The sequence below is a fragment of the Hyla sarda genome, chromosome 8 (genome assembly GCF_029499605.1).
Source record: "Hyla sarda isolate aHylSar1 chromosome 8, aHylSar1.hap1, whole genome shotgun sequence".
Lineage (NCBI taxonomy): Eukaryota > Metazoa > Chordata > Amphibia > Anura > Hylidae > Hyla > Hyla sarda.
The window spans coordinates 117,436,862-117,463,486 of NC_079196.1; the positions used below are offsets into that span (position 1 = coordinate 117,436,862).

The 26,625-nt window shown below is 43.4% G+C and overlaps 16 pseudogenes; all 16 read right to left on the reverse strand.

Annotated features, from left to right (window-relative positions):
- Nucleotides 1-112: 112 nt before the first annotated feature.
- LOC130287245 (U2 spliceosomal RNA) lies at nucleotides 113-376 on the reverse strand (annotated as a pseudogene).
- A 1,470-nt stretch (nucleotides 377-1,846) lies between these two features.
- On the reverse strand, nucleotides 1,847-2,110 carry LOC130287521 (U2 spliceosomal RNA; annotated as a pseudogene).
- A 1,474-nt stretch (nucleotides 2,111-3,584) lies between these two features.
- LOC130287246 (U2 spliceosomal RNA) lies at nucleotides 3,585-3,848 on the reverse strand (annotated as a pseudogene).
- A 1,476-nt stretch (nucleotides 3,849-5,324) lies between these two features.
- On the reverse strand, nucleotides 5,325-5,588 carry LOC130287247 (U2 spliceosomal RNA; annotated as a pseudogene).
- A 1,478-nt stretch (nucleotides 5,589-7,066) lies between these two features.
- Nucleotides 7,067-7,330, reverse strand: LOC130287533 (U2 spliceosomal RNA; annotated as a pseudogene).
- Nucleotides 7,331-8,800: 1,470 nt separating this feature from the next.
- Nucleotides 8,801-9,064, reverse strand: LOC130287248 (U2 spliceosomal RNA; annotated as a pseudogene).
- Nucleotides 9,065-10,538: 1,474 nt separating this feature from the next.
- Nucleotides 10,539-10,802, reverse strand: LOC130287249 (U2 spliceosomal RNA; annotated as a pseudogene).
- A 1,476-nt stretch (nucleotides 10,803-12,278) lies between these two features.
- On the reverse strand, nucleotides 12,279-12,542 carry LOC130287250 (U2 spliceosomal RNA; annotated as a pseudogene).
- Nucleotides 12,543-14,021: 1,479 nt separating this feature from the next.
- Nucleotides 14,022-14,285, reverse strand: LOC130287251 (U2 spliceosomal RNA; annotated as a pseudogene).
- Nucleotides 14,286-15,770: 1,485 nt separating this feature from the next.
- On the reverse strand, nucleotides 15,771-16,034 carry LOC130287252 (U2 spliceosomal RNA; annotated as a pseudogene).
- A 1,477-nt stretch (nucleotides 16,035-17,511) lies between these two features.
- On the reverse strand, nucleotides 17,512-17,775 carry LOC130287254 (U2 spliceosomal RNA; annotated as a pseudogene).
- A 1,473-nt stretch (nucleotides 17,776-19,248) lies between these two features.
- LOC130288106 (U2 spliceosomal RNA) lies at nucleotides 19,249-19,513 on the reverse strand (annotated as a pseudogene).
- A 1,473-nt stretch (nucleotides 19,514-20,986) lies between these two features.
- On the reverse strand, nucleotides 20,987-21,250 carry LOC130287256 (U2 spliceosomal RNA; annotated as a pseudogene).
- A 1,492-nt stretch (nucleotides 21,251-22,742) lies between these two features.
- Nucleotides 22,743-23,006, reverse strand: LOC130287257 (U2 spliceosomal RNA; annotated as a pseudogene).
- Nucleotides 23,007-24,482: 1,476 nt separating this feature from the next.
- LOC130287258 (U2 spliceosomal RNA) lies at nucleotides 24,483-24,746 on the reverse strand (annotated as a pseudogene).
- Nucleotides 24,747-26,220: 1,474 nt separating this feature from the next.
- LOC130287259 (U2 spliceosomal RNA) lies at nucleotides 26,221-26,484 on the reverse strand (annotated as a pseudogene).
- Nucleotides 26,485-26,625: the final 141 nt, after the last annotated feature.

The following is a 26,625-nucleotide window of genomic DNA, read 5'->3' on the forward strand; positions in this document are numbered from 1 at the left end:
AGACGTTCATAAACCAGTCAGTGCAACTCATCATTTTGGTCTCCAATTCTCAAACTCAAATTCTCACCCACGGAGGATTAAATGAGAATCTTTCTTGTTTAACACTGGAATGGGGTGGTGCACTGTTCACTACCCGAAGATACTGCCACATCGGGTCAATGCATAGGGCGACAGAAGCAAGCTTCCAAATCAGCTCCCTTTCTCAAAAATCCATTTAATTTATGGTCCCCAGATAGGGAACGTATGTATCAGTATGTGCTCACAAGTCACCCAAGTGCAAGTATTCACACAAAAAAAAACGTGCCTCAGGATGCGATCTGTCGCAAGATCCTTTCTTTTTTTACACTTGATCTAAGCCAAAAGGCCTAGAGGGGATAACCGGGAAAGGGGTGGACCCAACCATGTCCCCTTCATGAGCACTCACATTACTCATAGGAATGGAAGGAAGGCTGGCAGCCAACCAGCCTCCCATACACTTTCTGGGTGGGTGGCAGTCAGCCACCCATACATACATACAGCACAGGCTAAACCCACATCATCACTTAAAAAAAGGACAGGCGACCATTGCACTCTGATGGAGCATTTAGCAATGCAATCCATAGCCTGGCTTTTGCCTGAACCCCCATCACTCCTCCTCTTGCATATAAGACAATATTTCAGATCTGCATATGAAAACAATACGCCTACCTTTGTTGCACATAGCTGCCTGCCTGTCTCTAGTTACCCCACTGGCTGTAGCTGCGTCCCTTCCGACATGGAATAACACCAACTGTAACGATAAACTGAAAATTAACAGTATAAACCTGCATCATTTTGGACTCTGGTATTTGCTGAATCCGGGTGACCTGACAATCGATGGTGGTGCCGCTGGTGATTCTGGCCTTCTTGGAATCTGTTGGGCCTATGTGTTAGCTCACACATCACTTGGGTATCCATGGTAACTACCACAACATGGTCATCTGCAGTTTACATCTAGCCCGTGGCATTGAATGGCATTTTAAAAGTGCTAAGGGTCCTGGTGCAATAATCCTCCCATGAGGATCAGCCTCAACGGCTTTGTAGATTGCACTCATGTCAGCAACTCCATATACATTTTTTTTTCTTCATGCTTCTTTCTTCATCCTTTTTTCTTTCTGTCATTCAGACTTTCATTCATTCGATCTCTCTCACTCACTTGCTTTAACTCATTTGTTCTCACTCACTCACTCACTCACTCAATCACTCACTCACTCATTCACTCTCACTCACTCTCACTCTCTCACTCACTCGCTCACTAAGTCAGTCTCTCTCTCTCTCTCTCTTTTTCTTTTTATATATATTTTTTTCCGTCTTCTTCTTCTTCTTCTTCTTCTTCAGACCCTGTCATAGCACTAATGCCTTTCCAATACCACCAGCAGATGGAGACACTCCATTGCAACATTGGTTGTGAGCAGCAGTTTCTAAAAACAAATGCCTCATGGCGGATTTCCCATCCATCAATGGATGGTAAATTTTGTTTTTATCATTCACTGACCACAGAAACCAATGCATGGTCAAGCAACAGCAATGACACACCCTTGTGTATAGGCATGAGACCCTCATGTCATTTAACAGGATTCAGCACCACCCACAAGACAGCTACCTGTCATGTCATGTCAAACCTGCACAGGTGTGCTAGATTATTATTATTTAGTTTTATTTTATTTTTTTACACCAATCAGTGTGCAAACATGGTCATTAAAACGCTAAATGAATAGACGTTCATAAACCAGTCAGTGCAACTCATCATTTTGGTCTCCAATTCTCAAACTCAAATTCTCACCCACGGAGGATTAAATGAGAATCTTTCTTGTTTAACACTGGAATGGGGTGGTGCACTGTTCACTACCCGAAGATACTGCCACATCGGGTCAATGCATAGGGCCACAGAAGCAAGCTTCCAAATCAGCTCCCTTTCTCAAAAATCCATTTAATTTATGGTCCCCAGATAGGGAACGTATGTATCAGTATGTGCTCACAAGTCACCCAAGTGCAAGTATTCACACAAAAAAAAACGTGCCTCAGGATGCGATCTGTCGCAAGATCCTTTCTTTTTTTACACTTGATCTAAGCCAAAAGGCCTAGAGGGGATAACCGGGAAAGGGGTGGACCCAACCATGTCCCCTTCATGAGCACTCACATTACTCATAGGAATGGAAGGAAGGCTGGCAGCCAACCAGCCTCCCATACACTTTCTGGGTGGGTGGCAGTCAGCCACCCATACATACATACAGCACAGGCTAAACCCACATCATCACTTAAAAAAAGGACAGGCGACCATTGCACTCTGATGGAGCATTTAGCAATGCAATCCATAGCCTGGCTTTTGCCTGAACCCCCATCACTCCTCCTCTTGCATATAAGACAATATTTCAGATCTGCATATGAAAACAATACGCCTACCTTTGTTGCACATAGCTGCCTGCCTGTCTCTAGTTACCCCACTGGCTGTAGCTGCGTCCCTTCCGACATGGAATAACACCAACTGTAACGATAAACTGAAAATTAACAGTATAAACCTGCATCATTTTGGACTCTGGTATTTGCTGAATCCGGGTGACCTGACAATCGATGGTGGTGCCGCTGGTGATTCTGGCCTTCTTGGAATCTGTTGGGCCTATGTGTTAGCTCACACATCACTTGGGTATCCATGGTAACTACCACAACATGGTCATCTGCAGTTTACATCTAGCCCGTGGCATTGAATGGCATTTTAAAAGTGCTAAGGGTCCTGGTGCAATAATCCTCCCATGAGGATCAGCCTCAACGGCTTTGTAGATTGCACTCATGTCAGCAACTCCATATACATTTTTTTTTCTTCATGCTTCTTTCTTCATCCTTTTTTCTTTCTGTCATTCAGACTTTCATTCATTCGATCTCTCTCACTCACTTGCTTTAACTCATTTGTTCTCACTCACTCACTCACTCACTCAATCACTCACTCACTCATTCACTCTCACTCACTCTCACTCTCTCACTCACTCGCTCACTAAGTCAGTCTCTCTCTCTCTCTCTTTTTCTTTTTATATATATTTTTTTCCGTCTTCTTCTTCTTCTTCTTCTTCTTCTTCTTCAGACCCTGTCATAGCACTAATGCCTTTCCAATACCACCAGCAGATGGAGACACTCCATTGCAACATTGGTTGTGAGCAGCAGTTTCTAAAAACAAATGCCTCATGGCGGATTTCCCATCCATCAATGGATGGTAAATTTTGTTTTTATCATTCACTGACCACAGAAACCAATGCATGGTCAAGCAACAGCAATGACACACCCTTGTGTATAGGCATGAGACCCTCATGTCATTTAACAGGATTCAGCACCACCCACAAGACAGCTACCTGTCATGTCATGTCAAACCTGCACAGGTGTGCTAGATTATTATTATTTAGTTTTATTTTATTTTTTTACACCAATCAGTGTGCAAACATGGTCATTAAAACGCTAAATGAATAGACGTTCATAAACCAGTCAGTGCAACTCATCATTTTGGTCTCCAATTCTCAAACTCAAATTCTCACCCACGGAGGATTAAATGAGAATCTTTCTTGTTTAACACTGGAATGGGGTGGTGCACTGTTCACTACCCGAAGATACTGCCACATCGGGTCAATGCATAGGGCGACAGAAGCAAGCTTCCAAATCAGCTCCCTTTCTCAAAAATCCATTTAATTTATGGTCCCCAGATAGGGAACGTATGTATCAGTATGTGCTCACAAGTCACCCAAGTGCAAGTATTCACACAAAAAAAAACGTGCCTCAGGATGCGATCTGTCGCAAGATCCTTTCTTTTTTTACACTTGATCTAAGCCAAAAGGCCTAGAGGGGATAACCGGGAAAGGGGTGGACCCAACCATGTCCCCTTCATGAGCACTCACATTACTCATAGGAATGGAAGGAAGGCTGGCAGCCAACCAGCCTCCCATACACTTTCTGGGTGGGTGGCAGTCAGCCACCCATACATACATACAGCACAGGCTAAACCCACATCATCACTTAAAAAAAGGACAGGCGACCATTGCACTCTGATGGAGCATTTAGCAATGCAATCCATAGCCTGGCTTTTGCCTGAACCCCCATCACTCCTCCTCTTGCATATAAGACAATATTTCAGATCTGCATATGAAAACAACACGCCTACCTTTGTTGCACATAGCTGCCTGCCTGTCTCTAGTTACCCCACTGGCTGTAGCTGCGTCCCTTCCGACATGGAATAACACCAACTGTAACGATAAACTGAAAATTAACAGTATAAACCTGCATCATTTTGGACTCTGGTATTTGCTGAATCCGGGTGACCTGACAATCGATGGTGGTGCCGCTGGTGATTCTGGCCTTCTTGGAATCTGTTGGGCCTATGTGTTAGCTCACACATCACTTGGGTATCCATGGTAACTACCACAACATGGTCATCTGCAGTTTACATCTAGCCCGTGGCATTGAATGGCATTTTAAAAGTGCTAAGGGTCCTGGTGCAATAATCCTCCCATGAGGATCAGCCTCAACGGCTTTGTAGATTGCACTCATGTCAGCAACTCCATATACATTTTTTTTTCTTCATGCTTCTTTCTTCATCCTTTTTTCTTTCTGTCATTCAGACTTTCATTCATTCGATCTCTCTCACTCACTTGCTTTAACTCATTTGTTCTCACTCACTCACTCACTCACTCAATCACTCACTCACTCATTCACTCTCACTCACTCTCACTCTCTCACTCACTCGCTCACTAAGTCAGTCTCTCTCTCTCTCTCTCTTTTTCTTTTTATATATATTTTTTTCCGTCTTCTTCTTCTTCTTCTTCTTCTTCTTCTTCAGACCCTGTCATAGCACTAATGCCTTTCCAATACCACCAGCAGATGGAGACACTCCATTGCAACATTGGTTGTGAGCAGCAGTTTCTAAAAACAAATGCCTCATGGCGGATTTCCCATCCATCAATGGATGGTAAATTTTGTTTTTATCATTCACTGACCACAGAAACCAATGCATGGTCAAGCAACAGCAATGACACACCCTTGTGTATAGGCATGAGACCCTCATGTCATTTAACAGGATTCAGCACCACCCACAAGACAGCTACCTGTCATGTCATGTCAAACCTGCACAGGTGTGCTAGATTATTATTATTTAGTTTTATTTTATTTTTTTACACCAATCAGTGTGCAAACATGGTCATTAAAACGCTAAATGAATAGACGTTCATAAACCAGTCAGTGCAACTCATCATTTTGGTCTCCAATTCTCAAACTCAAATTCTCACCCACGGAGGATTAAATGAGAATCTTTCTTGTTTAACACTGGAATGGGGTGGTGCACTGTTCACTACCCGAAGATACTGCCACATCGGGTCAATGCATAGGGCGACAGAAGCAAGCTTCCAAATCAGCTCCCTTTCTCAAAAATCCATTTAATTTATGGTCCCCAGATAGGGAACGTATGTATCAGTATGTGCTCACAAGTCACCCAAGTGCAAGTATTCACACAAAAAAAAACGTGCCTCAGGATGCGATCTGTCGCAAGATCCTTTCTTTTTTTACACTTGATCTAAGCCAAAAGGCCTAGAGGGGATAACCGGGAAAGGGGTGGACCCAACCATGTCCCCTTCATGAGCACTCACATTACTCATAGGAATGGAAGGAAGGCTGGCAGCCAACCAGCCTCCCATACACTTTCTGGGTGGGTGGCAGTCAGCCACCCATACATACATACAGCACAGGCTAAACCCACATCATCACTTAAAAAAAGGACAGGCGACCATTGCACTCTGATGGAGCATTTAGCAATGCAATCCATAGCCTGGCTTTTGCCTGAACCCCCATCACTCCTCCTCTTGCATATAAGACAATATTTCAGATCTGCATATGAAAACAACACGCCTACCTTTGTTGCACATAGCTGCCTGCCTGTCTCTAGTTACCCCACTGGCTGTAGCTGCGTCCCTTCCGACATGGAATAACACCAACTGTAACGATAAACTGAAAATTAACAGTATAAACCTGCATCATTTTGGACTCTGGTATTTGCTGAATCCGGGTGACCTGACAATCGATGGTGGTGCCGCTGGTGATTCTGGCCTTCTTGGAATCTGTTGGGCCTATGTGTTAGCTCACACATCACTTGGGTATCCATGGTAACTACCACAACATGGTCATCTGCAGTTTACATCTAGCCCGTGGCATTGAATGGCATTTTAAAAGTGCTAAGGGTCCTGGTGCAATAATCCTCCCATGAGGATCAGCCTCAACGGCTTTGTAGATTGCACTCATGTCAGCAACTCCATATACATTTTTTTTTCTTCATGCTTCTTTCTTCATCCTTTTTTCTTTCTGTCATTCAGACTTTCATTCATTCGATCTCTCTCACTCACTTGCTTTAACTCATTTGTTCTCACTCACTCACTCACTCACTCACTCAATCACTCACTCACTCATTCACTCTCACTCACTCTCACTCTCTCACTCACTCGCTCACTAAGTCAGTCTCTCTCTCTCTCTCTTTTTCTTTTTATATATATTTTTTTCCGTCTTCTTCTTCTTCTTCTTCTTCTTCTTCTTCAGACCCTGTCATAGCACTAATGCCTTTCCAATACCACCAGCAGATGGAGACACTCCATTGCAACATTGGTTGTGAGCAGCAGTTTCTAAAAACAAATGCCTCATGGCGGATTTCCCATCCATCAATGGATGGTAAATTTTGTTTTTATCATTCACTGACCACAGAAACCAATGCATGGTCAAGCAACAGCAATGACACACCCTTGTGTATAGGCATGAGACCCTCATGTCATTTAACAGGATTCAGCACCACCCACAAGACAGCTACCTGTCATGTCATGTCAAACCTGCACAGGTGTGCTAGATTATTATTATTTAGTTTTATTTTATTTTTTTACACCAATCAGTGTGCAAACATGGTCATTAAAACGCTAAATGAATAGACGTTCATAAACCAGTCAGTGCAACTCATCATTTTGGTCTCCAATTCTCAAACTCAAATTCTCACCCACGGAGGATTAAATGAGAATCTTTCTTGTTTAACACTGGAATGGGGTGGTGCACTGTTCACTACCCGAAGATACTGCCACATCGGGTCAATGCATAGGGCCACAGAAGCAAGCTTCCAAATCAGCTCCCTTTCTCAAAAATCCATTTAATTTATGGTCCCCAGATAGGGAACGTATGTATCAGTATGTGCTCACAAGTCACCCAAGTGCAAGTATTCACACAAAAAAAAACGTGCCTCAGGATGCGATCTGTCGCAAGATCCTTTCTTTTTTTACACTTGATCTAAGCCAAAAGGCCTAGAGGGGATAACCGGGAAAGGGGTGGACCCAACCATGTCCCCTTCATGAGCACTCACATTACTCATAGGAATGGAAGGAAGGCTGGCAGCCAACCAGCCTCCCATACACTTTCTGGGTGGGTGGCAGTCAGCCACCCATACATACATACAGCACAGGCTAAACCCACATCATCACTTAAAAAAAGGACAGGCGACCATTGCACTCTGATGGAGCATTTAGCAATGCAATCCATAGCCTGGCTTTTGCCTGAACCCCCATCACTCCTCCTCTTGCATATAAGACAATATTTCAGATCTGCATATGAAAACAATACGCCTACCTTTGTTGCACATAGCTGCCTGCCTGTCTCTAGTTACCCCACTGGCTGTAGCTGCGTCCCTTCCGACATGGAATAACACCAACTGTAACGATAAACTGAAAATTAACAGTATAAACCTGCATCATTTTGGACTCTGGTATTTGCTGAATCCGGGTGACCTGACAATCGATGGTGGTGCCGCTGGTGATTCTGGCCTTCTTGGAATCTGTTGGGCCTATGTGTTAGCTCACACATCACTTGGGTATCCATGGTAACTACCACAACATGGTCATCTGCAGTTTACATCTAGCCCGTGGCATTGAATGGCATTTTAAAAGTGCTAAGGGTCCTGGTGCAATAATCCTCCCATGAGGATCAGCCTCAACGGCTTTGTAGATTGCACTCATGTCAGCAACTCCATATACATTTTTTTTTCTTCATGCTTCTTTCTTCATCCTTTTTTCTTTCTGTCATTCAGACTTTCATTCATTCGATCTCTCTCACTCACTTGCTTTAACTCATTTGTTCTCACTCACTCACTCACTCACTCAATCACTCACTCACTCATTCACTCTCACTCACTCTCACTCTCTCACTCACTCGCTCACTAAGTCAGTCTCTCTCTCTCTCTCTCTTTTTCTTTTTATATATATTTTTTTCCGTCTTCTTCTTCTTCTTCTTCTTCTTCAGACCCTGTCATAGCACTAATGCCTTTCCAATACCACCAGCAGATGGAGACACTCCATTGCAACATTGGTTGTGAGCAGCAGTTTCTAAAAACAAATGCCTCATGGCGGATTTCCCATCCATCAATGGATGGTAAATTTTGTTTTTATCATTCACTGACCACAGAAACCAATGCATGGTGAAGCAACAGCAATGACACACCCTTGTGTATAGGCATGAGACCCTCATGTCATTTAACAGGATTCAGCACCACCCACAAGACAGCTACCTGTCATGTCATGTCAAACCTGCACAGGTGTGCTAGATTATTATTATTTAGTTTTATTTTATTTTTTTACACCAATCAGTGTGCAAACATGGTCATTAAAACGCTAAATGAATAGACGTTCATAAACCAGTCAGTGCAACTCATCATTTTGGTCTCCAATTCTCAAACTCAAATTCTCACCCACGGAGGATTAAATGAGAATCTTTCTTGTTTAACACTGGAATGGGGTGGTGCACTGTTCACTACCCGAAGATACTGCCACATCGGGTCAATGCATAGGGCGACAGAAGCAAGCTTCCAAATCAGCTCCCTTTCTCAAAAATCCATTTAATTTATGGTCCCCAGATAGGGAACGTATGTATCAGTATGTGCTCACAAGTCACCCAAGTGCAAGTATTCACACAAAAAAAAACGTGCCTCAGGATGCGATCTGTCGCAAGATCCTTTCTTTTTTTACACTTGATCTAAGCCAAAAGGCCTAGAGGGGATAACCGGGAAAGGGGTGGACCCAACCATGTCCCCTTCATGAGCACTCACATTACTCATAGGAATGGAAGGAAGGCTGGCAGCCAACCAGCCTCCCATACACTTTCTGGGTGGGTGGCAGTCAGCCACCCATACATACATACAGCACAGGCTAAACCCACATCATCACTTAAAAAAAGGACAGGCGACCATTGCACTCTGATGGAGCATTTAGCAATGCAATCCATAGCCTGGCTTTTGCCTGAACCCCCATCACTCCTCCTCTTGCATATAAGACAATATTTCAGATCTGCATATGAAAACAATACGCCTACCTTTGTTGCACATAGCTGCCTGCCTGTCTCTAGTTACCCCACTGGCTGTAGCTGCGTCCCTTCCGACATGGAATAACACCAACTGTAACGATAAACTGAAAATTAACAGTATAAACCTGCATCATTTTGGACTCTGGTATTTGCTGAATCCGGGTGACCTGACAATCGATGGTGGTGCCGCTGGTGATTCTGGCCTTCTTGGAATCTGTTGGGCCTATGTGTTAGCTCACACATCACTTGGGTATCCATGGTAACTACCACAACATGGTCATCTGCAGTTTACATCTAGCCCGTGGCATTGAATGGCATTTTAAAAGTGCTAAGGGTCCTGGTGCAATAATCCTCCCATGAGGATCAGCCTCAACGGCTTTGTAGATTGCACTCATGTCAGCAACTCCATATACATTTTTTTTTCTTCATGCTTCTTTCTTCATCCTTTTTTCTTTCTGTCATTCAGACTTTCATTCATTCGATCTCTCTCACTCACTTGCTTTAACTCATTTGTTCTCACTCACTCACTCACTCACTCAATCACTCACTCACTCATTCACTCTCACTCACTCTCACTCTCTCACTCACTCGCTCACTAAGTCAGTCTCTCTCTCTCTCTCTTTTTCTTTTTATATATATTTTTTTCCGTCTTCTTCTTCTTCTTCTTCTTCTTCTTCTTCAGACCCTGTCATAGCACTAATGCCTTTCCAATACCACCAGCAGATGGAGACACTCCATTGCAACATTGGTTGTGAGCAGCAGTTTCTAAAAACAAATGCCTCATGGCGGATTTCCCATCCATCAATGGATGGTAAATTTTGTTTTTATCATTCACTGACCACAGAAACCAATGCATGGTCAAGCAACAGCAATGACACACCCTTGTGTATAGGCATGAGACCCTCATGTCATTTAACAGGATTCAGCACCACCCACAAGACAGCTACCTGTCATGTCATGTCAAACCTGCACAGGTGTGCTAGATTATTATTATTTAGTTTTATTTTATTTTTTTACACCAATCAGTGTGCAAACATGGTCATTAAAACGCTAAATGAATAGACGTTCATAAACCAGTCAGTGCAACTCATCATTTTGGTCTCCAATTCTCAAACTCAAATTCTCACCCACGGAGGATTAAATGAGAATCTTTCTTGTTTAACACTGGAATGGGGTGGTGCACTGTTCACTACCCGAAGATACTGCCACATCGGGTCAATGCATAGGGCGACAGAAGCAAGCTTCCAAATCAGCTCCCTTTCTCAAAAATCCATTTAATTTATGGTCCCCAGATAGGGAACGTATGTATCAGTATGTGCTCACAAGTCACCCAAGTGCAAGTATTCACACAAAAAAAAACGTGCCTCAGGATGCGATCTGTCGCAAGATCCTTTCTTTTTTTACACTTGATCTAAGCCAAAAGGCCTAGAGGGGATAACCGGGAAAGGGGTGGACCCAACCATGTCCCCTTCATGAGCACTCACATTACTCATAGGAATGGAAGGAAGGCTGGCAGCCAACCAGCCTCCCATACACTTTCTGGGTGGGTGGCAGTCAGCCACCCATACATACATACAGCACAGGCTAAACCCACATCATCACTTAAAAAAAGGACAGGCGACCATTGCACTCTGATGGAGCATTTAGCAATGCAATCCATAGCCTGGCTTTTGCCTGAACCCCCATCACTCCTCCTCTTGCATATAAGACAATATTTCAGATCTGCATATGAAAACAACACGCCTACCTTTGTTGCACATAGCTGCCTGCCTGTCTCTAGTTACCCCACTGGCTGTAGCTGCGTCCCTTCCGACATGGAATAACACCAACTGTAACGATAAACTGAAAATTAACAGTATAAACCTGCATCATTTTGGACTCTGGTATTTGCTGAATCCGGGTGACCTGACAATCGATGGTGGTGCCGCTGGTGATTCTGGCCTTCTTGGAATCTGTTGGGCCTATGTGTTAGCTCACACATCACTTGGGTATCCATGGTAACTACCACAACATGGTCATCTGCAGTTTACATCTAGCCCGTGGCATTGAATGGCATTTTAAAAGTGCTAAGGGTCCTGGTGCAATAATCCTCCCATGAGGATCAGCCTCAACGGCTTTGTAGATTGCACTCATGTCAGCAACTCCATATACATTTTTTTTTCTTCATGCTTCTTTCTTCATCCTTTTTTCTTTCTGTCATTCAGACTTTCATTCATTCGATCTCTCTCACTCACTTGCTTTAACTCATTTGTTCTCACTCACTCACTCACTCACTCAATCACTCACTCACTCATTCACTCTCACTCACTCTCACTCTCTCACTCACTCGCTCACTAAGTCAGTCTCTCTCTCTCTCTCTCTTTTTCTTTTTATATATATTTTTTTCCGTCTTCTTCTTCTTCTTCTTCTTCTTCTTCTTCAGACCCTGTCATAGCACTAATGCCTTTCCAATACCACCAGCAGATGGAGACACTCCATTGCAACATTGGTTGTGAGCAGCAGTTTCTAAAAACAAATGCCTCATGGCGGATTTCCCATCCATCAATGGATGGTAAATTTTGTTTTTATCATTCACTGACCACAGAAACCAATGCATGGTCAAGCAACAGCAATGACACACCCTTGTGTATAGGCATGAGACCCTCATGTCATTTAACAGGATTCAGCACCACCCACAAGACAGCTACCTGTCATGTCATGTCAAACCTGCACAGGTGTGCTAGATTATTATTATTTAGTTTTATTTTATTTTTTTACACCAATCAGTGTGCAAACATGGTCATTAAAACGCTAAATGAATAGACGTTCATAAACCAGTCAGTGCAACTCATCATTTTGGTCTCCAATTCTCAAACTCAAATTCTCACCCACGGAGGATTAAATGAGAATCTTTCTTGTTTAACACTGGAATGGGGTGGTGCACTGTTCACTACCCGAAGATACTGCCACATCGGGTCAATGCATAGGGCGACAGAAGCAAGCTTCCAAATCAGCTCCCTTTCTCAAAAATCCATTTAATTTATGGTCCCCAGATAGGGAACGTATGTATCAGTATGTGCTCACAAGTCACCCAAGTGCAAGTATTCACACAAAAAAAAACGTGCCTCAGGATGCGATCTGTCGCAAGATCCTTTCTTTTTTTACACTTGATCTAAGCCAAAAGGCCTAGAGGGGATAACCGGGAAAGGGGTGGACCCAACCATGTCCCCTTCATGAGCACTCACATTACTCATAGGAATGGAAGGAAGGCTGGCAGCCAACCAGCCTCCCATACACTTTCTGGGTGGGTGGCAGTCAGCCACCCATACATACATACAGCACAGGCTAAACCCACATCATCACTTAAAAAAAGGACAGGCGACCATTGCACTCTGATGGAGCATTTAGCAATGCAATCCATAGCCTGGCTTTTGCCTGAACCCCCATCACTCCTCCTCTTGCATATAAGACAATATTTCAGATCTGCATATGAAAACAACACGCCTACCTTTGTTGCACATAGCTGCCTGCCTGTCTCTAGTTACCCCACTGGCTGTAGCTGCGTCCCTTCCGACATGGAATAACACCAACTGTAACGATAAACTGAAAATTAACAGTATAAACCTGCATCATTTTGGACTCTGGTATTTGCTGAATCCGGGTGACCTGACAATCGATGGTGGTGCCGCTGGTGATTCTGGCCTTCTTGGAATCTGTTGGACCTATGTGTTAGCTCACACATCACTTGGGTATCCATGGTAACTACCACAACATGGTCATCTGCAGTTTACATCTAGCCCGTGGCATTGAATGGCATTTTAAAAGTGCTAAGGGTCCTGGTGCAATAATCCTCCCATGAGGATCAGCCTCAACGGCTTTGTAGATTGCACTCATGTCAGCAACTCCATATACATTTTTTTTTCTTCATGCTTCTTTCTTCATCCTTTTTTCTTTCTGTCATTCAGACTTTCATTCATTCGATCTCTCTCACTCACTTGCTTTAACTCATTTGTTCTCACTCACTCACTCACTCACTCAATCACTCACTCACTCATTCACTCTCACTCACTCTCACTCTCTCACTCACTCGCTCACTAAGTCAGTCTCTCTCTCTCTCTCTCTTTTTCTTTTTATATATATTTTTTTCCGTCTTCTTCTTCTTCTTCTTCTTCTTCTTCTTCTTCAGACCCTGTCATAGCACTAATGCCTTTCCAATACCACCAGCAGATGGAGACACTCCATTGCAACATTGGTTGTGAGCAGCAGTTTCTAAAAACAAATGCCTCATGGCGGATTTCCCATCCATCAATGGATGGTAAATTTTGTTTTTATCATTCACTGACCACAGAAACCAATGCATGGTCAAGCAACAGCAATGACACACCCTTGTGTATAGGCATGAGACCCTCATGTCATTTAACAGGATTCAGCACCACCCACAAGACAGCTACCTGTCATGTCATGTCAAACCTGCACAGGTGTGCTAGATTATTATTATTTAGTTTTATTTTATTTTTTTACACCAATCAGTGTGCAAACATGGTCATTAAAACGCTAAATGAATAGACGTTCATAAACCAGTCAGTGCAACTCATCATTTTGGTCTCCAATTCTCAAACTCAAATTCTCACCCACGGAGGATTAAATGAGAATCTTTCTTGTTTAACACTGGAATGGGGTGGTGCACTGTTCACTACCCGAAGATACTGCCACATCGGGTCAATGCATAGGGCGACAGAAGCAAGCTTCCAAATCAGCTCCCTTTCTCAAAAATCCATTTAATTTATGGTCCCCAGATAGGGAACGTATGTATCAGTATGTGCTCACAAGTCACCCAAGTGCAAGTATTCACACAAAAAAAAACGTGCCTCAGGATGCGATCTGTCGCAAGATCCTTTCTTTTTTTACACTTGATCTAAGCCAAAAGGCCTAGAGGGGATAACCGGGAAAGGGGTGGACCCAACCATGTCCCCTTCATGAGCACTCACATTACTCATAGGAATGGAAGGAAGGCTGGCAGCCAACCAGCCTCCCATACACTTTCTGGGTGGGTGGCAGTCAGCCACCCATACATACATACAGCACAGGCTAAACCCACATCATCACTTAAAAAAAGGACAGGCGACCATTGCACTCTGATGGAGCATTTAGCAATGCAATCCATAGCCTGGCTTTTGCCTGAACCCCCATCACTCCTCCTCTTGCATATAAGACAATATTTCAGATCTGCATATGAAAACAACACGCCTACCTTTGTTGCACATAGCTGCCTGCCTGTCTCTAGTTACCCCACTGGCTGTAGCTGCGTCCCTTCCGACATGGAATAACACCAACTGTAACGATAAACTGAAAATTAACAGTATAAACCTGCATCATTTTGGACTCTGGTATTTGCTGAATCCGGGTGACCTGACAATCGATGGTGGTGCCGCTGGTGATTCTGGCCTTCTTGGAATCTGTTGGGCCTATGTGTTAGCTCACACATCACTTGGGTATCCATGGTAACTACCACAACATGGTCATCTGCAGTTTACATCTAGCCCGTGGCATTGAATGGCATTTTAAAAGTGCTAAGGGTCCTAGTGCAATAATCCTCCCATGAGGATCAGCCTCAACGGCTTTGTAGATTGCACTCATGTCAGCAACTCCATATACATTTTTTTTTCTTCATGCTTCTTTCTTCATCCTTTTTTCTTTCTGTCATTCAGACTTTCATTCATTCGATCTCTCTCACTCACTTGCTTTAACTCATTTGTTCTCACTCACTCACTCACTCACTCAATCACTCACTCACTCATTCACTCTCACTCACTCTCACTCTCTCACTCACTCGCTCACTAAGTCAGTCTCTCTCTCTCTCTCTCTTTTTCTTTTTATATATATTTTTTTCCGTCTTCTTCTTCTTCTTCTTCTTCTTCTTCTTCTTCTTCTTCAGACCCTGTCATAGCACTAATGCCTTTCCAATACCACCAGCAGATGGAGACACTCCATTGCAACATTGGTTGTGAGCAGCAGTTTCTAAAAACAAATGCCTCATGGCGGATTTCCCATCCATCAATGGATGGTAAATTTTGTTTTTATCATTCACTGACCACAGAAACCAATGCATGGTCAAGCAACAGCAATGACACACCCTTGTGTATAGGCATGAGACCCTCATGTCATTTAACAGGATTCAGCACCACCCACAAGACAGCTACCTGTCATGTCATGTCAAACCTGCACAGGTGTGCTAGATTATTATTATTTAGTTTTATTTTATTTTTTTACACCAATCAGTGTGCAAACATGGTCATTAAAACGCTAAATGAATAGACGTTCATAAACCAGTCAGTGCAACTCATCATTTTGGTCTCCAATTCTCAAACTCAAATTCTCACCCACGGAGGATTAAATGAGAATCTTTCTTGTTTAACACTGGAATGGGGTGGTGCACTGTTCACTACCCGAAGATACTGCCACATCGGGTCAATGCATAGGGCGACAGAAGCAAGCTTCCAAATCAGCTCCCTTTCTCAAAAATCCATTTAATTTATGGTCCCCAGATAGGGAACGTATGTATCAGTATGTGCTCACAAGTCACCCAAGTGCAAGTATTCACACAAAAAAAAACGTGCCTCAGGATGCGATCTGTCGCAAGATCCTTTCTTTTTTTACACTTGATCTAAGCCAAAAGGCCTAGAGGGGATAACCGGGAAAGGGGTGGACCCAACCATGTCCCCTTCATGAGCACTCACATTACTCATAGGAATGGAAGGAAGGCTGGCAGCCAACCAGCCTCCCATACACTTTCTGGGTGGGTGGCAGTCAGCCACCCATACATACATACAGCACAGGCTAAACCCACATCATCACTTAAAAAAAGGACAGGCGACCATTGCACTCTGATGGAGCATTTAGCAATGCAATCCATAGCCTGGCTTTTGCCTGAACCCCCATCACTCCTCCTCTTGCATATAAGACAATATTTCAGATCTGCATATGAAAACAACACGCCTACCTTTGTTGCACATAGCTGCCTGCCTGTCTCTAGTTACCCCACTGGCTGTAGCTGCGTCCCTTCCGACATGGAATAACACCAACTGTAACGATAAACTGAAAATTAACAGTATAAACCTGCATCATTTTGGACTCTGGTATTTGCTGAATCCGGGTGACCTGACAATCGATGGTGGTGCCGCTGGTGATTCTGGCCTTTTTGGAATCTGTTGGGCCTATGTGTTAGCTCACACATCACTTGGGTATCCATGGTAACTACCACAACATGGTCATCTGCAGTTTACATCTAGCCCGTGGCATTGAATGGCATTTTAAAAGTGCTAAGGGTCCTGGTGCAATAATCCTCCCATGAGGATCAGCCTCAACGGCTTTGTAGATTGCACTCATGTCAGCAACTCCATATACATTTTTTTTTCTTCATGCTTCTTTCTTCATCCTTTTTTCTTTCTGTCATTCAGACTTTCATTCATTCGATCTCTCTCACTCACTTGCTTTAACTCATTTGTTCTCACTCACTCACTCACTCACTCACTCAATCACTCACTCACTCATTCACTCTCACTCACTCTCACTCTCTCACTCACTCGCTCACTAAGTCAGTCTCTCTCTCTCTCTCTCTTTTTCTTTTTATATATATTTTTTTCCGTCTTCTTCTTCTTCTTCTTCTTCTTCTTCAGACCCTGTCATAGCACTAATGCCTTTCCAATACCACCAGCAGATGGAGACACTCCATTGCAACATTGGTTGTGAGCAGCAGTTTCTAAAAACAAATGCCTCATGGCGGATTTCCCATCCATCAATGGATGGTAAATTTTGTTTTTATCATTCACTGACCACAGAAACCAATGCATGGTCAAGCAACAGCAATGACACACCCTTGTGTATAGGCATGAGACCCTCATATCATTTAACAGGATTCAGCACCACCCACAAGACAGCTACCTGTCATGTCATGTCAAACCTGCACAGGTGTGCTAGATTATTATTATTTAGTTTTATTTTATTTTTTTACACCAATCAGTGTGCAAACATGGTCATTAAAACGCTAAATGAATAGACGTTCATAAACCAGTCAGTGCAACTCATCATTTTGGTCTCCAATTCTCAAACTCAAATTCTCACCCACGGAGGATTAAATGAGAATCTTTCTTGTTTAACACTGGAATGGGGTGGTGCACTGTTCACTACCCGAAGATACTGCCACATCGGGTCAATGCATAGGGCGACAGAAGCAAGCTTCCAAATCAGCTCCCTTTCTCAAAAATCCATTTAATTTATGGTCCCCAGATAGGGAACGTATGTATCAGTATGTGCTCACAAGTCACCCAAGTGCAAGTATTCACACAAAAAAAAACGTGCCTCAGGATGCGATCTGTCGCAAGATCCTTTCTTTTTTTACACTTGATCTAAGCCAAAAGGCCTAGAGGGGATAACCGGGAAAGGGGTGGACCCAACCATGTCCCCTTCATGAGCACTCACATTACTCATAGGAATGGAAGGAAGGCTGGCAGCCAACCAGCCTCCCATACACTTTCTGGGTGGGTGGCAGTCAGCCACCCATACATACATACAGCACAGGCTAAACCCACATCATCACTTAAAAAAAGGACAGGCGACCATTGCACTCTGATGGAGCATTTAGCAATGCAATCCATAGCCTGGCTTTTGCCTGAACCCCCATCACTCCTCCTCTTGCATATAAGACAATATTTCAGATCTGCATATGAAAACAACACGCCTACCTTTGTTGCACATAGCTGCCTGCCTGTCTCTAGTTACCCCACTGGCTGTAGCTGCGTCCCTTCCGACATGGAATAACACCAACTGTAACGATAAACTGAAAATTAACAGTATAAACCTGCATCATTTTGGACTCTGGTATTTGCTGAATCCGGGTGACCTGACAATCGATGGTGGTGCCGCTGGTGATTCTGGCCTTCTTGGAATCTGTTGGGCCTATGTGTTAGCTCACACATCACTTGGGTATCCATGGTAACTACCACAACATGGTCATCTGCAGTTTACATCTAGCCCGTGGCATTGAATGGCATTTTAAAAGTGCTAAGGGTCCTGGTGCAATAATCCTCCCTTGAGGATCAGCCTCAACGGCTTTGTAGATTGCACTCATGTCAGCAACTCCATATACATTTTTTTTTCTTCATGCTTCTTTCTTCATCCTTTTTTCTTTCTGTCATTCAGACTTTCATTCATTCGATCTCTCTCACTCACTTGCTTTAACTCATTTGTTCTCACTCACTCACTCACTCACTCACTCAATCACTCACTCATTCACTCTCACTCACTCTCACTCTCTCACTCACTCGCTCACTAAGTCAGTCTCTCTCTCTCTCTCTCTTTTTCTTTTTATATATATTTTTTTCCGTCTTCTTCTTCTTCTTCTTCTTCTTCTTCAGACCCTGTCATAGCACTAATGCCTTTCCAATACCACCAGCAGATGGAGACACTCCATTGCAACATTGGTTGTGAGCAGCAGTTTCTAAAAACAAATGCCTCATGGCGGATTTCCCATCCATCAATGGATGGTAAATTTTGTTTTTATCATTCACTGACCACAGAAACCAATGCATGGTCAAGCAACAGCAATGACACACCCTTGTGTATAGGCATGAGACCCTCATGTCATTTAACAGGATTCAGCACCACCCACAAGACAGCTACCTGTCATGTCATGTCAAACCTGCACAGGTGTGCTAGATTATTATTATTTAGTTTTATTTTATTTTTTTACACCAATCAGTGTGCAAACATGGTCATTAAAACGCTAAATGAATAGACGTTCATAAACCAGTCAGTGCAACTCATCATTTTGGTCTCCAATTCTCAAACTCAAATTCTCACCCACGGAGGATTAAATGAGAATCTTTCTTGTTTAACACTGGAATGGGGTGGTGCACTGTTCACTACCCGAAGATACTGCCACATCGGGTCAATGCATAGGGCGACAGAAGCAAGCTTCCAAATCAGCTCCCTTTCTCAAAAATCCATTTAATTTATGGTCCCCAGATAGGGAACGTATGTATCAGTATGTGCTCACAAGTCACCCAAGTGCAAGTATTCACACAAAAAAAAAACGTGCCTCAGGATGCGATCTGTCGCAAGATCCTTTCTTTTTTTACACTTGATCTAAGCCAAAAGGCCTAGAGGGGATAACCGGGAAAGGGGTGGACCCAACCATGTCCCCTTCATGAGCACTCTCATTACTCATAGGAATGGAAGGAAGGCTGGCAGCCAACCAGCCTCCCATACACTTTCTGGGTGGGTGGCAGTCAGCCACCCATACATACATACAGCACAGGCTAAACCCACATCATCACTTAAAAAAAGGACAGGCGACCATTGCACTCTGATGGAGCATTTAGCAATGCAATCCATAGCCTGGCTTTTGCCTGAACCCCCATCACTCCTCCTCTTGCATATAAGACAATATTTCAGATCTGCATATGAAAACAACACGCCTACCTTTGTTGCACATAGCTGCCTGCCTGTCTCTAGTTACCCCACTGGCTGTAGCTGCGTCCCTTCCGACATGGAATAACACCAACTGTAACGATAAACTGAAAATTAACAGTATAAACCTGCATCATTTTGGACTCTGGTATTTGCTGAATCCGGGTGACCTGACAATCGATGGTGGTGCCGCTGGTGATTCTGGCCTTCTTGGAATCTGTTGGGCCTATGTGTTAGCTCACACATCACTTGGGTATCCATGGTAACTACCACAACATGGTCATCTGCAGTTTACATCTAGCCCGTGGCATTGAATGGCATTTTAAAAGTGCTAAGGGTCCTGGTGCAATAATCCTCCCATGAGGATCAGCCTCAACGGCTTTGTAGATTGCACTCATGTCAGCAACTCCATATACATTTTTTTTTCTTCATGCTTCTTTCTTCATCCTTTTTTCTTTCTGTCATTCAGACTTTCATTCATTCGATCTCTCTCACTCACTTGCTTTAACTCATTTGTTCTCACTCACTCACTCACTCACTCAATCACTCACTCACTCATTCACTCTCACTCACTCTCACTCTCTCACTCACTCGCTCACTAAGTCAGTCTCTCTCTCTCTCTCTCTTTTTCTTTTTATATATATTTTTTTCCGTCTTCTTCTTCTTCTTCTTCTTCTTCTTCAGACCCTGTCATAGCACTAATGCCTTTCCAATACCACCAGCAGATGGAGACACTCCATTGCAACATTGGTTGTGAGCAGCAGTTTCTAAAAACAAATGCCTCATGGCGGATTTCCCATCCATCAATGGATGGTAAATTTTGTTTTTATCATTCACTGACCACAGAAACCAATGCATGGTCAAGCAACAGCAATGACACACCCTTGTGTATAGGCATGAGACCCTCATGTCATTTAACAGGATTCAGCACCACCCACAAGACAGCTACCTGTCATGTCATGTCAAACCTGCACAGGTGTGCTAGATTATTATTATTTAGTTTTATTTTATTTTTTTACACCAATCAGTGTGCAAACATGGTCATTAAAACGCTAAATGAATAGACGTTCATAAACCAGTCAGTGCAACTCATCATTTTGGTCTCCAATTCTCAAACTCAAATTCTCACCCACGGAGGATTAAATGAGAATCTTTCTTGTTTAACACTGGAATGGGGTGGTGCACTGTTCACTACCCGAAGATACTGCCACATCGGGTCAATGCATAGGGCGACAGAAGCAAGCTTCCAAATCAGCTCCCTTTCTCAAAAATCCATTTAATTTATGGTCCCCAGATAGGGAACGTATGTATCAGTATGTGCTCACAAGTCACCCAAGTGCAAGTATTCACACAAAAAAAAACGTGCCTCAGGATGCGATCTGTCGCAAGATCCTTTCTTTTTTTACACTTGATCTAAGCCAAAAGGCCTAGAGGGGATAACCGGGAAAGGGGTGGACCCAACCATGTCCCCTTCATGAGCACTCACATTACTCATAGGAATGGAAGGAAGGCTGGCAGCCAACCAGCCTCCCATACACTTTCTGGGTGGGTGGCAGTCAGCCACCCATACATACATACAGCACAGGCTAAACCCACATCATCACTTAAAAAAAGGACAGGCGACCATTGCACTCTGATGGAGCATTTAGCAATGCAATCCATAGCCTGGCTTTTGCCTGAACCCCCATCACTCCTCCTCTTGCATATAAGACAATATTTCAGATCTGCATATGAAAACAACACGCCTACCTTTGTTGCACATAGCTGCCTGCCTGTCTCTAGTTACCCCACTGGCTGTAGCTGCGTCCCTTCCGACATGGAATAACACCAACTGTAACGATAAACTGAAAATTAACAGTATAAACCTGCATCATTTTGGACTCTGGTATTTGCTGAATCCGGGTGACCTGACAATCGATGGTGGTGCCGCTGGTGATTCTGGCCTTCTTGGAATCTGTTGGGCCTATGTGTTAGCTCACACATCACTTGGGTATCCATGGTAACTACCACAACATGGTCATCTGCAGTTTACATCTAGCCCGTGGCATTGAATGGCATTTTAAAAGTGCTAAGGGTCCTGGTGCAATAATCCTCCCATGAGGATCAGCCTCAACGGCTTTGTAGATTGCACTCATGTCAGCAACTCCATATACATTTTTTTTTCTTCATGCTTCTTTCTTCATCCTTTTTTCTTTCTGTCATTCAGACTTTCATTCATTCGATCTCTCTCACTCACTTGCTTTAACTCATTTGTTCTCACTCACTCACTCACTCACTCACTCAATCACTCACTCACTCATTCACTCTCACTCACTCTCACTCTCTCACTCACTCGCTCACTAAGTCAGTCTCTCTCTCTCTCTCTCTTTTTCTTTTTATATATATTTTTTTCCGTCTTCTTCTTCTTCTTCTTCTTCTTCTTCTTCTTCTTCTTCTTCAGACCCTGTCATAGCACTAATGCCTTTCCAATACCACCAGCAGATGGAGACACTCCATTGCAACATTGGTTGTGAGCAGCAGTTTCTAAAAACAAATGCCTCATGGCGGATTTCCCATCCATCAATGGATGGTAAATTTTGTTTTTATCATTCACTGACCACAGAAACCAATGCATGGTCAAGCAACAGCAATGACACACCCTTGTGTATAGGCATGAGACCCTCATGTCATTTAACAGGATTCAGCACCACCCACAAGACAGCTACCTGTCATGTCATGTCAAACCTGCACAGGTGTGCTAGATTATTATTATTTAGTTTTATTTTATTTTTTTACACCAATCAGTGTGCAAACATGGTCATTAAAACGCTAAATGAATAGACGTTCATAAACCAGTCAGTGCAACTCATCATTTTGGTCTCCAATTCTCAAACTCAAATTCTCACCCACGGAGGATTAAATGAGAATCTTTCTTGTTTAACACTGGAATGGGGTGGTGCACTGTTCACTACCCGAAGATACTGCCACATCGGGTCAATGCATAGGGCGACAGAAGCAAGCTTCCAAATCAGCTCCCTTTCTCAAAAATCCATTTAATTTATGGTCCCCAGATAGGGAACGTATGTATCAGTATGTGCTCACAAGTCACCCAAGTGCAAGTATTCACACAAAAAAAAACGTGCCTCAGGATGCGATCTGTCGCAAGATCCTTTCTTTTTTTACACTTGATCTAAGCCAAAAGGCCTAGAGGGGATAACCGGGAAAGGGGTGGACCCAACCATGTCCCCTTCATGAGCACTCACATTACTCATAGGAATGGAAGGAAGGCTGGCAGCCAACCAGCCTCCCATACACTTTCTGGGTGGGTGGCAGTCAGCCACCCATACATACATACAGCACAGGCTAAACCCACATCATCACTTAAAAAAAGGACAGGCGACCATTGCACTCTGATGGAGCATTTAGCAATGCAATCCATAGCCTGGCTTTTGCCTGAACCCCCATCACTCCTCCTCTTGCATATAAGACAATATTTCAGATCTGCATATGAAAACAACACGCCTACCTTTGTTGCACATAGCTGCCTGCCTGTCTCTAGTTACCCCACTGGCTGTAGCTGCGTCCCTTCCGACATGGAATAACACCAACTGTAACGATAAACTGAAAATTAACAGTATAAACCTGCATCATTTTGGACTCTGGTATTTGCTGAATCCGGGTGACCTGACAATCGATGGTGGTGCCGCTGGTGATTCTGGCCTTCTTGGAATCTGTTGGGCCTATGTGTTAGCTCACACATCACTTGGGTATCCATGGTAACTACCACAACATGGACATCTGCAGTTTACATCTAACCCGTGGCATTGAATGGCATTTTAAAAGTGCTAAGGGTCCTGGTGCAATAATCCTCCCATGAGGATCAGCCTCAACGGCTTTGTAGATTGCACTCATGTCAGCAACTCCATATACATTTTTTTTTCTTCATGCTTCTTTCTTCATCCTTTTTTCTTTCTGTCATTCAGACTTTCATTCATTCGATCTCTCTCACTCACTTGCTTTAACTCATTTGTTCTCACTCACTCACTCACTCACTCACTCAATCACTCACTCACTCATTCACTCTCACTCACTCTCACTCTCTCACTCACTCGCTCACTAAGTCAGTCTCTCTCTCTCTCTTTTTCTTTTTATATATATTTTTTTCCGTCTTCTTCTTCTTCTTCTTCTTCTTCTTCTTCAGACCCTGTCATAGCACTAATGCCTTTCCAATACCACCAGCAGATGGAGACACTCCATTGCAACATTGGTTGTGAGCAGCAGTTTCTAAAAACAAATGCCTCATGGCGGATTTCCCATCCATCAATGGATGGTAAATTTTGTTTTTATCATTCACTGACCACAGAAACCAATGCATGGTCAAGCAACAGCAATGACACACCCTTGTGTATAGGCATGAGACCCTCATGTCATTTAACAGGATTCAGCACCACCCACAAGACAGCTACCTGTCATGTCATGTCAAACCTGCACAGGTGTGCTAGATTATTATTATTTAGTTTTATTTTATTTTTTTACACCAATCAGTGTGCAAACATGGTCATTAAAACGCTAAATGAAGAGACGTTCATAAACCAGTCAGTGCAACTCATCATTTTGGTCTCCAATTCTCAAACTCAAATTCTCACCCACGGAGGATTAAATGAGAATCTTTCTTGTTTAACACTGGAATGGGGTGGTGCACTGTTCACTACCCGAAGATACTGCCACATCGGGTCAATGCATAGGGCGACAGAAGCAAGCTTCCAAATCAGCTCCCTTTCTCAAAAATCCATTTAATTTATGGTCCCCAGATAGGGAACGTATGTATCAGTATGTGCTCACAAGTCACCCAAGTGCAAGTATTCACACAAAAAAAAACGTGCCTCAGGATGCGATCTGTCGCAAGATCCTTTCTTTTTTTACACTTGATCTAAGCCAAAAGGCCTAGAGGGGATAACCGGGAAAGGGGTGGACCCAACCATGTCCCCTTCATGAGCACTCACATTACTCATAGGAATGGAAGGAAGGCTGGCAGCCAACCAGCCTCCCATACACTTTCTGGGTGGGTGGCAGTCAGCCAGCCATACATACATACAGCACAGGCTAAACCCACATCATCACTTAAAAAAAGGACAGGCGACCATTGCACTCTGATGGAGCATTTAGCAATGCAATCCATAGCCTGGCTTTTGCCTGAACCCCCATCACTCCTCCTCTTGCATATAAGACAATATTTCAGATCTGCATATGAAAACAACACGCCTACCTTTGTTGCACATAGCTGCCTGCCTGTCTCTAGTTACCCCACTGGCTGTAGCTGCGTCCCTTCCGACATGGAATAACACCAACTGTAACGATAAACTGAAAATTAACAGTATAAACCTGCATCATTTTGGACTCTGGTATTTGCTGAATCCGGGTGACCTGACAATCGATGGTGGTGCCGCTGGTGATTCTGGCCTTCTTGGAATCTGTTGGGCCTATGTGTTAGCTCACACATCACTTGGGTATCCATGGTAACTACCACAACATGGTCATCTGCAGTTTACATCTAGCCCGTGGCATTGAATGGCATTTTAAAAGTGCTAAGGGTCCTGGTGCAATAATCCTCCCATGAGGATCAGCCTCAACGGCTTTGTAGATTGCACTCATGTCAGCAACTCCATATACATTTTTTTTTCTTCATGCTTCTTTCTTCATCCTTTTTTCTTTCTGTCATTCAGACTTTCATTCATTCGATCTCTCTCACTCACTTGCTTTAACTCATTTGTTCTCACTCACTCACTCACTCACTCACTCAATCACTCACTCACTCATTCACTCTCACTCACTCTCACTCTCTCACTCACTCGCTCACTAAGTCAGTCTCTCTCTCTCTCTCTCTTTTTCTTTTTATATATATTTTTTTCCGTCTTCTTCTTCTTCTTCTTCTTCTTCAGACCCTGTCATAGCACTAATGCCTTTCCAATACCACCAGCAGATGGAGACACTCCATTGCAACATTGGTTGTGAGCAGCAGTTTCTAAAAACAAATGCCTCATGGCGGATTTCCCATCCATCAATGGATGGTAAATTTTGTTTTTATCATTCACTGACCACAGAAACCAATGCATGGTCAAGCAACAGCAATGACACACCCTTGTGTATAGGCATGAGACCCTCATGTCATTTAACAGGATTCAGCACCACCCACAAGACAGCTACCTGTCATGTCATGTCAAACCTGCACAGGTGTGCTAGATTATTATTATTTAGTTTTATTTTATTTTTTTACACCAATCAGTGTGCAAACATGGTCATTAAAACGCTAAATGAATAGACGTTCATAAACCAGTCAGTGCAACTCATCATTTTGGTCTCCAATTCTCAAACTCAAATTCTCACCCACGGAGGATTAAATGAGAATCTTTCTTGTTTAACACTGGAATGGGGTGGTGCACTGTTCACTACCCGAAGATACTGCCACATCGGGTCAATGCATAGGGCGACAGAAGCAAGCTTCCAAATCAGCTCCCTTTCTCAAAAATCCATTTAATTTATGGTCCCCAGATAGGGAACGTATGTATCAGTATGTGCTCACAAGTCACCCAAGTGCAAGTATTCACACAAAAAAAAACGTGCCTCAGGATGCGATCTGTCGCAAGATCCTTTCTTTTTTTACACTTGATCTAAGCCAAAAGGCCTAGAGGGGATAACCGGGAAAGGGGTGGACCCAACCATGTCCCCTTCATGAGCACTCACATTACTCATAGGAATGGAAGGAAGGCTGGCAGCCAACCAGCCTCCCATACACTTTCTGGGTGGGTGGCAGTCAGCCACCCATACATACATACA